The sequence below is a fragment of the Pungitius pungitius genome, chromosome 1 (assembly GCF_949316345.1).
Source record: "Pungitius pungitius chromosome 1, fPunPun2.1, whole genome shotgun sequence".
NCBI lineage: Eukaryota > Metazoa > Chordata > Actinopteri > Perciformes > Gasterosteidae > Pungitius > Pungitius pungitius.
In genome coordinates this window covers 6,797,546-6,812,238 of record NC_084900.1, presented here as the reverse complement: position 1 = coordinate 6,812,238, position 14,693 = coordinate 6,797,546, and the positions used below count along the sequence as shown (strand labels likewise).

At 43.1% G+C, this 14,693-nt stretch overlaps 1 protein-coding gene across 42 annotated transcripts in view; it reads right to left on the bottom strand.

Moving 5' to 3' along the window:
- Positions 1–14,693, bottom strand: part of LOC119223808 (receptor-type tyrosine-protein phosphatase delta-like) — a 291,447-nt gene that overhangs the window by 171,317 nt on the left and 105,437 nt on the right. For 41 of the 42 annotated variants that reach the window (XM_037481241.2, XM_062560985.1, XM_062561004.1 and 38 more), the window contains exons 5-7: positions 13,815–13,888; positions 10,552–10,653; positions 2,562–2,605 (exon numbers count right to left, since the gene is read on the bottom strand). The gene's annotated coding sequence lies outside the window, so the exon portion shown is untranslated. The remainder of the gene's footprint in view (positions 1–2,561; positions 2,606–10,551; positions 10,654–13,814; positions 13,889–14,693) is intronic. The other variant, XM_062560940.1, reaches the window with a different exon arrangement.

Here is a 14,693-nt window from a genome sequence, read left to right as displayed (position 1 = left end):
ATTGTTTGGCGATAATGCAAAAAGGAAAGAGAAATAACCACATTTGATCCAGGAAAAGTATAAAAATGAAAAATCCAATCTGATGTACTCTTTCATGTTATTAAGTTTGCCGGCCATGACATATATCGTACCCCAAGGCTAACCTGTTGAAAAGATTATTATAAACAATGAAAACCATCACAATTTAATTCGTGTACATACTTTGTTTTCTCTGTAGAATGTAAAAATCAGATGATGCATTTTTAGATGAGTTTGTAGATTTATATCATATATTTCACCATAAATGAGTTGGCCCTCATGAACCAGTGATGTAACCAATAACCAATCAACAAAGTGCATCGCTGGAATCATTCTTAGCCAAAAACCCTTCAAGGTCCCCCGCAAGTGCAGGTTGTGAATATTCCATGGCGATTATTTTGATATATGAGAGTGAACAATTTAACAGCTTGTTGGATTCATTCATTAGAAATAAGCAAAACTCAGCATAATTATAGGTATTTAATAACATGATATATATGATGTTTTGTATTATGTATTTATTCATACTAAGGATCATAAACAAGTTAGCGTTCATATTTATTATAAATATATTATAAATGCTGTTGTTTGATCAATGTACAGATATGGAAATATTTTTGTCTGAACTAAGCATTTTAATGACAGTCACTAACATCCTTCATATCTGCAAACTGTCCAGTCCACTGGCTGAATATTCTCATATCCGGCGGGGGTTGCGAATGCCACTTTTTTTTCCTTCCCAAAGAGGCAACCGCAATATTGCATGTCTTTTGAGTATATGCAAAGCGTATCCCATTTTCCTTCAACAGTGCTCACTCAGGGCAGCCATGGCAAATATCATTAAAAGCCCTGCTAACACCGCACGCCTTTCGCGCGCTCACACACATACGCACAACAAACAGACGCACCCCCACCGCCCCCTCCCCCCCACCACCCTCCCACCCGTTTTTTCTTCCTGGCTATCACTGTGTGGCAGTACGCGAGGAAGAGGGAGTGCATTGATCTGCCAAAGTGAGCAGCCATTTCACAGGGCGAGGCGGCGCGGCGCTCACGTCCCTGAATGGGAATTGCTCATTTCACCTGGTCGCTTTGCCTTTAGCAGACTAGTGGGGAGCTGCGCCAGAGAGGGACAGAGGGGAGGGATGGGGATGTGGGAGGTGGGAGTGGGGGGGGGGGGGGGGGGGGGTTGTGAGCCGGGGTGCCCTGGTCAGGGCTTGGCAGGTGGCAGATAAGAGCTCCCCATGCTGCTCCTGCCTGCGCTCACCACTGCTGCTGGAGCTCAGCTTCTCTCTCCGTCTGTCTCCGACACACACACACACACACACGCATCCCTTTTCTCCACAAATGTGAGGAACTAATAATAACTTTGTCGTTCTGGTGAGTCAGCCTTCTTTCCTCGGGCAAGGATAAAAGTAAAACATGGCGCCTTTATTGAGTCTGAAATCACTAACTGTGGAATTCCCAGAACACGGCTTTATTCCATTCACTGCCAGGACGCCATGTGTCCACAAGATCTGATGTTTTTTCCAAAGCGTTTTCTCATCAACAAGCCAGTGACTGTTGACGACTTTTACTGCTGTAACAGAACAACCTTAGTTATCTCCGTTACATTCATGCATTTTACATTTAAATGTTTAACATGGTTCTAAATAATCTGTAGTTGGTTAATTTCCAACGTGAGATATTTTGCAGACCCCCCATCTTTCCGCCTAGCGTTGGGTGGGTCCATCTCTAATTTGCTCTGAAGGGCAGCGCACCAGTTGCCCGGTTCCTGTTCACACGTTGACTTTGTCAACATAAGATAACAACTAAATCTGTCTGAGGCAAACTTAACCTGCGTATAAGTGGAGCCTTCAGCCCCTCCACAATCTGACTCCCCTCCATCAGTGCCCCGCTGCCCCTCCACCTCCCCATCTTTCAATTGTCCGAAACACATTCCATCCAGCCACTTCATTCCCCTTACTTCATCCTTCACATGTTCTCAAATTTATTTCTCCCTATCTCTCTCTCCCCTGGTCAGCCCACTTCACTCCCTCCCTCCATCTAGCCAATCTCTCTCCTGCTCTCCTTGCTCAGTGACAGTCTCATCACACTCTATCAATCAGGCTTGTGAGGCCCGGGCACAGTGCAGCACAGTCCTAGTCTGGTCCCATCAGTGCCAGTCGGCCTCCCGCACTCTCTCAGTCACTTTTTAAAAAGGTTTCGGTTGCCAGATATAGTCTGTTTCTACCTCGCCCCGTCGCGGCGCAAGAGATGGGAGCGATTGAGCTGGAGTCAAGATTCAGTTTAGCACTTTGATTTGATATCACTTGACAACTTTGACTACGGCAGTGCCGCCTGGAAACTCAAAATAGATGATCCTCCTTTCAAGCAAACATCGGTTATTCGGACACATCCGCCGTAACCCGCGGCTTAAGAATACGCATAGATAAATGGCCAGTGAATTTTTGCGCCCTTGAGGCGTCGCATGGAATTTCTGCACACGTAAATTGAAGCAAAACAGAGGTCAGCATGTTTGTTTGCTGTTCTTTTCAGTCTCTTACCTGCCGCAGGCCTCATCCTGTGGTTGATGTCTCAGGAAAGAGAACTGCAGTGATGAGAGAGACAGAGGGGGACAGGATGCTTCATCAGAAGGCGGAGTAAGGGGGAGGCGGTTCTGTACATGCAATGCAAACATCGGAGGCATCCTGATATACATGAAGCACTAATTTGGTGTAAAACTCAACAGTTTTGTTTATTTTAATTAGTTAATTACTCAGAGCCAACTATTGGACTTAAATACCGTAAACACATACAGGCTTTCTTAACCAAATTTCAGTTGAAGGAACAGAAAATTGCATGTGCAACAGAGAATGACTTCACAACGGTTATCGATTAGCTTTGTGAAATATAATGAAAACAAATGTAATTACATTTTCTTTTAAGTAGCACAACAAATTAGGCATGGGAGTTATTCTGGAAGCGAAACGGGGGAAGAAAGTCTTTGCATTTAATGTGGTGGGTAGATTTTCTCCGGCTATTTTCTTGCCAAATGCATTAGCAGATGCTGCTGTACCCATACGAGCCTGTGGTCTATTATTCGTGTAAATGATTAGCTGCTTTGGGTGTTTACAACAAAAACAAGTTGGGGATGAATATTTTTATTATTTTAGCTGCAGTGTGTGAGTTTTAAATTTGACTCATTATCTTTAAAACATCATTTCAGGGATTTATGGTCCGATGAATTTTAGCAATGATGACAATGAAAGTCATGGTTGCAGTATTCTGTCTGCAGGACGTCATTTGTGCCCAAATGTGTTTAGCTGCTTTTTAAGTAAAATCTCAAATAGCCGCAACTGCATACTTTGTTGCATGGAAGAAGGTATTAATTGGCTTTGGTGGAAAACCCCTTTTTTATTTAGCGTTCTAGACTCCTAACATGCGAGTGGAAGGGAAACATAATTATCCAGGTGAGCAATCTTCAATCTGACTGCATCAGCAGTGTTTTTGCTAAATTCCTTGTTATCAGGTTACTCTCTATACACCCTGTTCATGCTAATGAATCCACAAATGAAATTGTAGAACAGAGGAATATTAGGGTGCCTGCTGTTGTGATGTGGCAAGGAATACCCAATTAGGCTGGATTTGGCCCCCGTAATTATTACATTATAGCTAAGATAAGTGTTCAATGGCAACACAAGCTTTAATGGACTCCATTCTGTAACAAAAGGAACGGGTGAGCGAAGACGAAATGCCAGAACAGAACAGCCAAGTGGTGGAAAAAAAAGGAGAAAAAAAAAAAAAGACAAGCCAGAAAGTGACAAGAAAGCTATCGCAAGGGAGCTCCTGTCTGCAGAAGCCATATTTCATTACACAGCACCAAAGCTTAGGAGGCAATCAAGCATATTTAGCCACCCCCCCCTCCCCCCAAAGCAATTATTACTCCCCAGTTTTTTACTGTGCTTTGCCATGGGGAAAATGAACCGCAGTACTTATCAGCTCAATGCATACACAAGTGACTGGGCTGGAGGACATATGCATGTGTGTGGGAGAGGGATGGGGGGGGGGGGGGTCTTTGTGCGAGCAAGGGCATCCTCGGAAGCTTTGTTTATGTTTTGGGGAGGCGTCGGAGGGGAGGGTCGGGGCGAGCAGGACTCGCTGGTGAGCAATAGGTTACCTTTTTCATTCCCATTAAGGTGTGTGACATCAGCACGTTTAAGAGCAGCAGGCGGAGCGGGTGGAGATACAGAGATAACCATAAACATGTCACCAAAAATGCATTGTTATTTGCATTCATATTGGAAGGAGCCAAATTGATGTGAGGGTCAAACAGGGAAGGTGAGGGTTTATGACCTGTGCATAGCTCTGCTGTCAGCAGCTCTGATCTATCGGGCCGGCCAGCCTTGTCAGGCTTTACGCCTGATTATATTATCATGGCTGACAATCAATGCGAATGAATGATCGCTCATCCGCAAAGGGGAGTCGAATGAATATAGCGGAATGCAAACAGGGCCGTCTTCTGCAAATCTTGTGAATGGGGATGCATTTTCCCAACTTGAAGTACTCTTGTTAAATGACGCATTGCATGCCATTGCATTAAAAAACACTTTCAAAATAGTTTGGCTGTCTCTTTCAATTTTTTCCGGTCTGTTTTTTTTGTTGTTGTTGTTTTTCAATATTATTTTAAAATAGAGTGAAGCGGCTGATCTGTGAAGTAAAAAACACACACAGTTCACTCTTCTGTGGGTTGTGAGCAGCTAATGTGACCTCATTTGAGTCCCACAGCCGCCAACTGCCGCATTAGTCCCCATCTGGGGGACTTGTGTTTTGGTAAAAGCGCTTCTCCATTTGTGAGACTCTCCAGTTCTGGGCGTCCACCCCAAGCCCATAACTTAACGTCCCTCTATCACTCCCATGTGACTGTCATAATCATCAGCATTATGCTCCTTCAATGGGCCTGATTTACCAGTCTGGACAGGACACCAGTTCTGCACAAAGGGGTAAACATCAGGCCGTTAGCTAATGCCAGACCTATTTCTCCACACTGCATTTAATGGGTAGGAGAGGACAAAATCCACAACAGCAGAGCAGATGAAATATGAAACCTCTTTTGAGGAAAAACGTCTTTGATTTTCTAGAAAAATCACAAACATAGACTACATTTAAATTAATTATTAGACCATATAGAGAGGATGATATTTATCATAATCCACCCTCTGTTTTGAGAAACGCAGCATCTTAAGATGGAAGTTATTTAAACTCAACCTCTTTAAAGACAACTCTTTGTGCCATTAGTTAGCCGATAACATGCCTTAAAACAGTATTAGGTCTGCAAAGTTCTTCTATGCATGTGATGAATGATTTATAAACAGGCTGTGTGAAAAGTATTATGACATTAGAGTTTGAAACGTTCTAGCAAATCAGGTCAAATACAATCTAAACTTAAATGTCTGAATCGTTTGTAGAGCATTATCAAATTGTATGTGTGTACAGTCCAAACTTTTAACAGGTACTGTATTTTTTTATTGAACAGTCATTGTTTTCACGATGTGGAAATGGCGTCTTAACAAATGTATTCGGACTTTGAGGCAGCAGCTGGTCCTTCCCTTAACCTCCTCACTCATTTCATGATAAAATGTCATCCCATATTCATCCACACATTTCGCCTGCTAAGTGATAGGCCACATAAATCCATTTTTATATATACACACACAATAAGTGTCCTATGCGGCTTCCAAAGCGCCTGCTGATAGCTGCCATTTCTTATCACTCCAGTTGAATATAGCGCCGTCATGAAGGCACTTTCGCTCACTGTCTAAATGGAAGAATAAAAGCGGGAGGAAATGCATTTTTGTTCAAATGACTTAAGCTTCATACAAAGCTCTCTGCAAAGCCGCATGGTTATGAAAATGCAGTGAAAAGAAGGAAATCTTGATGACAGAGAATCACCTATGAGCCTGTGGATTTTTCTCATTATGCCGTGTGCAGACACCGATTCCCTGGCTCATTTATGGTGTTTTATGTTGTACTTACTATCAACTCATGCGGGTAAATATAACCAGGAAGCTTTGTTTCAGGAAAGGTACTCATTTCCTGTCGAGCAGCATCCAGATTCTTCCTGCAATCCCTGAGTAACAGGGCACGTGAATAGACTGCCCCTCCCAGTTGAAAGGAAATCTGTGCTAATATGAACCTAATGCATACGCTAATCAGCCATGCATCATTTTGCTCCCGTTGAGTTGCGGACTCAGCCCAAACCTTGTGCGAGGATCGTGTGTTTAATGAACAACGATGAAATGAGCTCATAACCGTGAGGGGAAATCAATAAAAAAACAAACACTGAGCACAGGTCCTCCATCTCTTTTGCTCGTGGAGAGAGGGTCAGGTATTTCTCCCAAATGGCATCGAGCGCGTGTCGTAGGCAGCGGCCCACCGGCGGGTGATGTCGTGAGAGGGAGAGAGAGAGAGGGAAAGAGAGCCTCTGATGGGCAACAGCACAGCGGGAGGGAGACGAGAGGAAGTGGGATTCAAGACGACGGAGCCAAGAGACACTTTCCCTTTCACTCTCTTGCTCTCCACTGATCCCCGTGCCAGAGACATGGGCCGCTGCACAGACAGATGGCGCTGAGGTGTGTGTGTGTGTGTGCACACGCGCGCAAGTGGTGGTTGGTGACGCCATTTGGCTGTGTGCAAGAGTGAGCGATGGAGTGAGAGAGATATAAGAGGAGAAAATGAAGCAGGGAAAAGCACCGCAGAGGTGTGTGTGTGTGTGTGTGTGTGTGAATGCGAGCGGTGACAATTTTGTTGAGGCATTAATCCACCTGCTTTCTTTTTTTTTTTTTATTCCACATCCAAATAGCTTGGGTACTTCATTACAGCAGCAATGAACGTGGCGTTGTGCTGCCACTGCTCTCGCCTGTCATACTGCGCAGGGTAGACATTATGAATAAGGGACCTCTCTTTAAAAACTTGAGGCACACCCACTGAAAGCTGTGGCTGTGAGATGGAGCATTATGTATTGACGTAGTGCCATCTACTGGTTTTTAGTATAATTGCAATACATCTCATTTTCCCATCATGAGTCCCTGCAGCGTATGCATACAGGAATTTCTCTTTAATGCCCCAGATTTATTATTATTATGCCGGCTTTATGGGCATAAGTTTTACAGATGGAAAGCAATTTTTGCTCTGATGGAGTTGAAATTAGTGTTTGTTTTTAGGCATGTTCAATAATTGTACCTTCAAATAATAAAGGGATTGAAATCCACAGAATTGTTTGATAAAATATCTAGTATTCTCAACTAATGTGATGTACTCTTTGATAACGTCAAATAAGCTAAAAGTGGGCCAACTGTATTTGTTCTTTGGATTACTATTCCTAAAAACGTTCATTTAGCTTGCTGTAAAGATAAACAAGAAGCCAGAAATAAAAGCACATTTTAATTGCATATTGTATGTAAACCTATGATGCCATTTCAAAATGCATGTAATGATGGGAGGTGAATTGCACTGCCTAAGATGGAGTTCCCCGGAGGGCAAATGGTGATACACAGCACCATCTTGTGGTTGCAGTACACTGGATGAAGGTCGACTTGACGCCATCATTTGACTAAACAAATAGCCAAATGAATCTGATGAGTATTTGAAGCCAGGATAATAATGAACAGTTCAAACAGCTGATTGGAACACTTATTTTATCTCTGTTGGGGATTGTAATCATATGCAGGTGTTTTACTTGAGTGCATCATAACGCTCCCTTTTGCCATGTGGGCATTTATAAAATATATTTGCTACACCACGAGGAACAATGTAATGAATCACCTCCATGAGCTATTGCCAATGCTATTTGTGTGCACATGTTGCTAGGATGTGTGTGCTTTGATGGTGAGATGTCGTAATGCATTAAGAAAATGCACCTCCGCCATTAACTACCAGGAGACTAATGAGCAGCCAGTGTGCGGTTAACTGCCGTGAAATATCCACCGCACTTAAATACATCATCCATAGTGCCTTCAATTAAGTGCATGCATGTCATTAAGGACACGCGGTGGCTCGGCAAAAATCCTACCTGTTTGCAGAGGGAAAAACACTTTGCTATGCCTGCTTCCTAATAACTCCCAATAGCACTGTAACGTCAGTTACCACAAATTAGGGATTTATGGATTTTGACAAAGTTATTCAGAGGTTGTAGTTGTCGCTCTTCATTTAAATAAGTGTGTTTTTTTTTTTTGTCTTTTCCTGATCATCTATGGCCATTACTTCAAACTCTAATCCTGTGTGTTTGTGGCTTAGTAAAGATTCACTCCGGGAAAGCGCTAGCTGCTATCTGACATGAAACAGATTTGATCCATTTTCCAGCGCGTATCTGTCTTTTTCAGAAAGGCGGCTTTCAAAAGAAATATGTCAGCATCTGGGGATTATGCTATTTTTTTTAATTTATTTATTGCTAATCACCAAAGGACCCAACCTCACCGTCATTTCTTTGGTTCAACAATGCATTGCGCCGAGCCAAAGTCATTTCCCATTTAGATGCTTATTTCTGATCTTCCATTATTCTGGTTGTGTCGGCACAATCCGACGTATTAACTGTTAACTTCACACTCCGCTGAGTTACACGATTATCTCGTGCAAATGAAAAGTGATTTAAGCAGAAAAGAAAATCATATATCTCAGAACCCTGTTCCACTAATGTTGATCGAACGGACTCATCATCGTTCATGCAGATTTGCTCCCCTCGGAGTGAGCACGAGTAGTCGGGACTGTTCGCTCTGTTGGGGGGGGGGGGATAAACCATCTATCAAAGTGTCCGAGAGGTGAATATTTGGTAAAACGCTCCTCTCTCACGAAACAACACACGACTGTTTGTGTGTACCTGGAGGAAATAAAAAAGAGAAAGACGTATTGTATACCATGGAACATTGTACTCGATTTGATATACTATAATATGCATTTTTAAAGCGCTAAGATGACCTGACCGAACCCTCACCGGCCATTCTGACTGCTATGCGGTGTGTGTGTGTGTGTGATAACCGGCTGTAAGCACACTACATGCGGGATGAGTGTGATGGATTCCTAGTATCGTTGGTAGTTATTTGTGGCGTGCCCATAACCACAATTCCCCAGCTCCAGCTTACTGCTGGTTGGAGCTGAGCGAGATGTATTTTCTGAGGCTGGCATAAAGCCACTGGACTCAGTAATAATTCATCGGCCAAAAAGCCCTGCATGTACTCACCGTGCAATATTTATACCTCGCTGAATGGGCTTTCTCGGCTACGTCGTTGCACAGACCTCGGCAGGGATTCTCGACTCTGAGAACAGCTTTTTGCGTTTCAGACCCCAGTTAAATCCGAGAAAACGTCCCCAAATGTCTCCTCTAGTCACATTATATCTGATTAGAATGCTTTACGTGGCTCTTACTTTAAAAAGTATATTTGGCCATGCTTTAAGTGCCTAAATCTAATCCCATGTCTACATTTTGCACCATCTGGGTTCATCTGGCACTAAAGCTAATTTGCAGAGACGATAAGTATATCCTTTTAATTATGCTGACTATGATCATTTTGGGACTTCTTCTCAGTAATTATTTACCCAAAGTAGAACATGAAGTCAAACTGTCAGTACTGCTCCTGATATTCTGCAGCCCTCTGTCCGATCCAACCGGAACTCTCAGGAGTATGTATGTTGGTCTTGATAAGCCCCTTCCTTATCTTTCTTTTCATTTCCCTTTTTATTTTATTTTTACTTATTACAAATGTATTTTCTTTACTCAGTTAAGCCTCAAGTGAAATATTAATGCTTCTAAATATGGTCTTTTATATTTTCATATTAATTGTTTACATATTTAATATTTTCCAGAGCAATGGAAGGACAAAGAATATTGTTTTTTAATGTTTTTTTTTATTTTATTCAACACATTCTTGCTACGGGTAGCACTCTCTTAAAGTTCTACAGTGCCCTAAAATTTGAATGTTCGATAATTATGTTGAACGAAAACCTTAAACTTAAAATACGAGGAGAATTCCTTATTACTATATTTGCCTGTGAAAGTTCTGTCATCGTTTAGTAATTGCAAGTTGAGTTCAAGGATTCAATAAATTATTGTTTTAAAAAACTGTACAAAACAAGTCTGAGTCCCCACCCACATTGATAGGAGTGGTTTGAACTCTAAATAAAACATAGTTCATTGGAAGAAACTCATTGGCAATTCCTTCCCAAATTCCGTCAAAAAATCAAAAGCTACAATTCCATCTAAAAGCAAAGCTTTGTGCAGCACACCGTACGTGTTTGTTTGTGAGGGAAAACTATGTCCCATTTCATTCTGAAAGCTGCTTTTCTCACATTAGAAGCTTAAAGCGATGAGAAAATGCTTCTGCTCATTTTGCAATTAAGCTATTTTCTCCCCCAGGAATTAATGAGATTAAGTCATAACTACATAAACCAACAGAAATGTTCAGCTCAGGGCTAAAAACCTTTTCTAAAGGAAAACATCCCCGTCCCCATGGACTGTGTGTGTGTGTGTGTGTGTGTGTGTGAATTCCAAAGAGTTCAACTCACCACGAAACGAGGCTCCACTGTTGTGTTCATGCAGGTGCCACCATGCTGCGGCTTCAGCTCGCCGACGCACCACCGAAAAAGAATGCCCCCTCTGCCCCCACCCTGGAGAGGAGAAAAAGTCAGTGGGATGAGCGTTTCATTTCAAACTATCGGAACTGGAAAAACAGGACCATAGGAAAACAAACAAAGAGAAGACTGAAAGTTGGCCAAAGGAGTTTCGGCTGTTCCGTGGATAACAGCATGGAAATCCACCAGCATCAACCCGCTGAGAGCAAAGCAAGTCCGTGGATGAAATGCATCTCTGATGTTACGTGGCCTATTAACCATGCCCTTATGTATTATACACTGAAAATTTGAAATAATATTTTGCACGTGAGAAAGCACTAATGAACATCAGATTAGTCACGAGCATATTTAAGGTTCAGCCGGGTTTTTTTTTTTTTTACTACTGCCATTTGGAAAATGTATTTAGGCTACAGTGGTTCCAAAATTCTTTAATGATAGGCAAGCGGGTTAAGCCATATCAATACGCTTAAAGCTGAACATGCAGAGACCATAACTATCTCTTTTTCCTCTCTGCAGACCCGTGTTTGCAATAAAAAAATTAAAAAAAAAGAAATATTGCTGCGCTACCCCGAGGTGAGCTCCGAGCTCAAAATGATTCTCCAAGGTCAGCCTAAAAGACTGCACTTTGTTTCATCCCCTTAGAGTTACTAGAAAAATATCCTGAACGTTTCTTACTCATGAGGCAATATTTGCATAGAATTACTCTCAACGGACATATTAAAGACAGGCCTTTAAATCTGACGTGCCTTTGGAATAGCTTATGTGCATTTGCATAACATTTGCCTCCCGCGCAGGTGATAAAGCAGCATTAAGCCTGGATTACCGTATTTGATTTAGTGAGTGAGCACATCTCTGTCTGTCTGTGTGTGTGTGTGTGTGTGTGTGTGCAATGAATATACACTTTACATTGTGTACATGGACGTGTGCAAACCGGAATGTGTTTTAAGCGCTCTTGCCATGCCTCCCACATCGCCAGCAGGGCCAAAAGAGAAGAGTGTGTTACGCCTGACTGCCATGTTACTCATGTGACCTCGCGGAAGTACGAGTCCCTTCGAGCGCCATAATAAATCATCCCAGCCCCGGAGATGACCCCGCCGCAACTGCTTAGACGCACGCCCACACGTGCACCCACTTTTTTTTTTTTAGAAAAACCGTGACACAAATATCAAAATGAAGTGTAGTGCGGAGACGCAAGGATCGCGGGATTCTCGAAAACAAGCGGTAGAATGGACGAGTGGTCAGTGAGACCCTGCCACGCTGAAAAGCCCCTCTCTTGACCCCAATGGGAGTCAACGCCCACTGCGGTATCAGTGAGCTGTTAGTATAACAAAGTGGCTCTTTATTTAGACACGCGCGTTCGTTCTTGTAGGCGTGTACATGTCTGTGCTCAGCAGGCCACATCTATGCCTCAAAACAAAAGACGGATTGAATAAGAACTACCCCTGAGGGTTGATTTAAGAATGTTCTCCCATACGGTACGAAGCAATCCTGACTGTGGGAGCCATAATTCAACGGTGCAGAAATGCCGTGTGGCATCTTTTTCCCCCCCCCCCCCCCCCCCCAATTATAAATTGGCCTTTTCGCTGTTAACAGGTCACTTCTTATTTACAGTAAGCAGTTTTCAGAAAGAAGCCCTTGGAAAGTTCTTATGGCGCTCGGGCTCGTTGTTTTTTGCAAACGGGGTCACCTGCTACCGCTGTGCATTCAGCTCTATGAAAGGCAACTCCACCCGACGGGTTTAGGGCACGCGCGCGACTGCCGCTCTCGGTAAAATGCGCCGCAATTTAGTTTAGCAAGTGTCTTTGAGGCAGTCGGAGGGCTCTGAGGAAATTTGAATATAATGCCCTAATGGTTGTGACATTTTTGCCGCGGCCATTAACAAACCTTCAGGCACAAAGTTGGTCTAACTCGGTTGTCTGTACTGAACTATTCCCGTCTTTCCTCCCCACTGAGGCTGCGTTCGTAACTGTCGTCTTTAATCTGAATCACTTTGCCACCTGAGACTCCAACAACTTTTTTGCAAAAATATTCCTCCGTCATTGCCGCAGGGGACAGAGAGCATCGTTTCGGGCGAAATGCTTCGCCTTCTAGCGTTTGCACTCAAGCACACGTGGGGATGTATTTGAGGCTGCCGGTAATCGAGACAAAAGCGGGACAGCGGCGTCCCAAAACCGGGACACCGAGCTGGGGTAACCCTTCCATAACGCTACATGTGGACATGTGGAGTAATGTGCTGACTTGTGCAGCCCTGGGAACCGCTACTTACAGCAGCACAAACACTCAAATTATAAAGTGTACTTGAAGGTCCTTTGGGGGGGGCGGGGAACCCAGAGCACCACTCATTGATCTGGAATCCAGCGCTGTGCTGCAATAACTATTTGTGACGATACAGTAGAAGTTATTCTATAGACCCTTTGCTCACTTTGGGGGGGGTCAAAGCGTCTTGTCTGTAGCCTCTTGGTGTTTTGCATGTGCTTCGGGCATCTATGAAGTGCTGGCGAGTCATCTGTATGCTGTGAGAAATTGGAATGGGTGCCTTATCTATGCCGACCCCGCTGTGGAAACAGCAGCAGTAGAGATTCCTGTACTCCAGAGGGCACCATGAGCCTGCTGTATGTGTGTCACCATGCTGTGCACAGCAATGCCAGTGATAATTCAAGCAGTTTATAAACAGAAACACTGGCAGAAATACTGTGGATGTGTAAACGTCTTTCAAAGGAAAGTGATGGTCAGTTTAAAAAAAAAAAGAAATGGGATCATAGAATAGCAATGTACTGCAAAATACTGTAAACGTATCTAGTGAAAATGGCTCTTTCCCTTCTACAAATGGTAGAAACGTGGAGTTTGGTTCAACGATAGGAAATCAAACTTAACTTGTTTGCGTGAGATTTATTTCATATCAAACAAAGGTCAGGCCGTCAAGCCAAACTGATTTAATATTAAATTATTTCATGAAGAGATCACATGTTCTTTCTATAGATTTGTCTTTACTAACAATGTTTGGTTGTTTGACCCTTCATTCGATTTTTTTTGGGGGGGGGGGGTTAACAATATTATATGGGGGATTTCTTTGCGGCTGCATTGACATTTTAACAATAGAAACTGGATTTCCGACAGTGATTGTCATAGATGGAGTGCCTTATCCAATAACACAATTTTTAGGAAGGTTTTTCTTTTTTTTTTTAAATGTATCTTACCTGTTTGGAATAATGATTTTGCGATTGCTGCCTCGGACCAGAGTGATGAAAGATGAGAACTCCTCAGAATTTCCCTGGAGGAAAAAAAAAAGGAAGAGAAGTCAAGGGGTGCCATGCTGGAATGCATCGTGTCATTGTCCGCTTGGATCATTGCCCTGTACAGATGTCAACTTATTCTTGTGTTGAGACATATGGCGACCAACATACATTGCTTGTCTTATCAGCATAGTGCCTTTTGTACACATGCCTCATGTGCTTGAAGGAGGTGATTTTCAGTTGTGCTTAATGAGAGCTGCTAAAAATAGACTCCCACATGAGCGCTGACCGCGTCTCCACCTCATACTGAAGACAAAATGTCTAGATATGCCTGCTTCTATGTAATCATTTCTGGCAGTGACTCTTATGTACCCATAGCTATCTGCATGAAGGCACAAATATGCACCTGACACACTTGCACACAGATGCACATACACAACATACAAGTGTCAAACCCCACAGTGCGCATAGGTGTGACCAAAATTGATTTGGTTCAGGATTGATGATCGACAAGCAGCATAAAGGTCCTCCTTTATCCTTGCAAAAGCACACACAAGCTTTGACAAACACACACACACACACACATCAATATTAACGCTCTTCCATGTTTACCTCATGAAAGGACAGAGCTGGGCTCCTCAACGGGAGAGGAGCAAATGCTCGTGTTTGCTTTGGCTAAACTGACTCGCGTGGTGGTGCCAGTGATCGACGCATCGTCGTCCTGTTTGTCTTGCATGACAATGACACTGATAATTCGATTTTGGACACTATTGGACACACTACCCTCTCTTATCTGCAGCCTCCATGCCGTATCTTCAAAGCATTACCAGTGTGGATCTAGTT